The sequence below is a fragment of the Grammomys surdaster genome, unplaced genomic scaffold (assembly GCF_004785775.1).
Source record: "Grammomys surdaster isolate TR1022 unplaced genomic scaffold, NIH_TR_1.0 126109, whole genome shotgun sequence".
In the NCBI taxonomy this organism is placed as follows: Eukaryota; Metazoa; Chordata; class Mammalia; order Rodentia; family Muridae; genus Grammomys; species Grammomys surdaster.
Window position 1 is genome coordinate 1,683,747 of NW_021620917.1, and position 2,645 is coordinate 1,686,391.

General features: G+C 53.3%; 1 protein-coding gene across 3 annotated transcripts in view; it reads right to left on the minus strand.

Annotated features, from left to right (window-relative positions):
- Positions 1-2,645, minus strand: part of Cyth3 (cytohesin 3) — a 93,992-nt gene that overhangs the window by 3,825 nt on the left and 87,522 nt on the right. The window lies entirely within an intron of this gene.

The following is a 2,645-nucleotide window of genomic DNA, read 5'->3' on the forward strand; positions in this document are numbered from 1 at the left end:
ACACACACACACACACACACACACACACACACACACACACACACACAGAGCTATCTGTACCTGCTCTTTACTATAGAAAGGAACCCTTCTTTCTTTCTGCCTTCTGCCCTGACATATTTGTCACTCTCAGTCAGAATTATCTCTACTGACAGCCTCTTCTTTTGTCAAGGAGTTTGGAAACACAAAAGGGGGAAGCTGGCTGCTTGTGCTGACAAAGTCAGGGCTCCTGACAGGCTCCAGGGGAGCAGGGAGCAGGCCACAAGCCCTCCTTGCCCCAGAGGCTCATGGAACTGACAGTGCTAACAGAGGCCCTGGCTTGGCTTTCTCTACACGCTGAGGCGGGAGTGTGCCTGGGCTGCATTAGCAGCCTCCATAGCTCTGCAGGTAAATGTAAGGTGCTGGAAGTGCCATCGGCTGTGGGAGGCACAGAAGGCACTCAGTGTGAGGCAGGAGCTTCTGGTTAGAGACACACAGCAGACAGTAGGACTAGAGGAGGGAACTTTACCCTGATAGAGTGAAGAGTCTGCAAGGTAGCGAGGGGTCTCCAGAGCACAGAGGGATGTCAGGCCAGCCCCAACCCGTCTCCCTCAAGGTGCTACCACACCAAACACCCTCCTGCCTCTTCCCCAGCCTAGAATCATTCCTGTCTCCCAGCATCCTTCCTGGTGCCTGGCCTGAACTGCTGCTCCCCATGTCACAGCCTCCTCACTAGAGTCCTGCCCCCAGTCAGGGCCTGTCTTACTCCACTGCACACAGGAGACTAGGGACTTATGGGAAGTCCCATCCCATGCAGGGGCCCAGAAAAGGCTCAGTTCTGTCCCTCATGTACCTAACTCCTCCAGTGAGGAAAAGCAGAGAGAGGCATGCCAAGATCTAGCCAAACTTGATTCTTTTGGCTGCTCTCCCAGGCCAAGGCTGTGACAGAATCAGGTGACAGCAAGCTCACAACTCAGACATCTCTTCTCCCCTCAGGGGCTCCAACTGCACGATCATCCCAACTACACTGCCTCCAGCCCTGGGCAGGCCACCTTCCCAACGACAGCCAAAAGCACTTGGAAATGAACATGCCTAACTTCCTGCTTCCCTCCCTCTCGCAGCCACGGGCTCCTCCTTAGCAGAGCTGTTCCAGGCTCTGTGGCAGCAGCCTCTGGCACACACCTGTCCTCTGCCATGCAACCTGTAACTGCTCTGTACTGTGGAAAAGAACCCTTCTGCCGACATACTCTCAGTACTGCCAGTCACAATTCTCTCTCCTACAGCTGCTGCTTCTGACAAGATGTCTGGAGCACCTGGCTGTCAGGCCCTTCTGTGGAGCCTGGCCAGTAGGTACCCACACGGGCAGCATCAGCTGGGGTCCAGGATGCCCAGCAGGGCTACCATTCAGCTCAGATTCTGCTACAAAGGGTCAGGATGTTCTCTGCTCAGCAATCTGGCAGTCAGCCCTGTGCAGGGGAGCTGTGTTCCCAACACTTCTATGTTTGTATGTTTTCACTTTCACTGGTGTTACCAAACATGTGTAACTGGACACACATGGCTGCATACACACATAAAACACTGACATGTATGTGTCTTCCCACACCTTTTCCTCCATGATAATTCAACTCTACCTCCATCCGATGTTTTTTATTTGAATGCTCAAACCCAATCCCGTACAGAGCCCACAAAGACTGCAGGCGGCCTCCAGCATATCTTCCAGTCTCCTGACAGGTTTTGAGGAGCATCAGCTGGCTACAGCAGGTGCTAGTTATGTACCGCACAGGACTGATGGAGACTGGTAAGCAGAAGTGCCCATGGCATCAGGCACTGGGGAGAGGCCAGTGGTAGCTATCCTCTGTGCCCCACGCTGTGGTGCCATTACAGGTAGTGCCTCACGTAACCATGGCTCTGGCTTCAGACTTCAGTCCTGAGTAGCTCACACACAGCGGCTGCTGGTGCGATTGAGCATGGGCCTGCATCTGGCTGGACCGTGTGGAGGCCCAGCCCAGCAGCCCAGCTCAAGTGCCCGACTAGAAACTGGGCTGCAAACCATGAGCCGTCCTACAGCTTGCTGCCATTCACTTGCTTTTATCTTAGGGACTGGACTCTTCCTAGCACAGAAGCCACACAGATGCCAGGAAGCTGCTCATGCCATCGTCCCTCAAGGGCTCGCGGTCTGCAGTTGGGCCTCGACAAGTTTTCCTTTTTTCTCTGCTGCCAGTCCACAAGCACAGCGCGACCTGAGGGCTTTAGTGTGTGCATCAAAGTCTCAGGTGGCCAAGTTCAAGGTTACTGTCATAGGTTTTAAGGCCAAAGTTGAGACCATTTCTAAATGCTGACCCAGGGAGAGGCAAAGAGAAAGAGCAGGGCTCAGGGACAACCCAGCCAGCTAAGGTAGTGTGCCTTCATGTCCCCAGTCACATCCACCCTCCTTTGATCCACCTTTAAAAAATACCATCACATTTCTATATCCGTCATGTTTTTCTTACTACACAGCAATGACACTGCCCCATGTCACAGGCTTTACTGTCAATCTGTAGTGACACTTAATCCCTCCAGAGTCACATGAGCCCTAAAAGTCTCAAGTGTCCCAAATGCAGGAAATGATTAAGTTTCCATAGGGAAGCCTCTGTCCAGGTGCTAATGCTGTTGGTAAGGGGGGGGGGGGG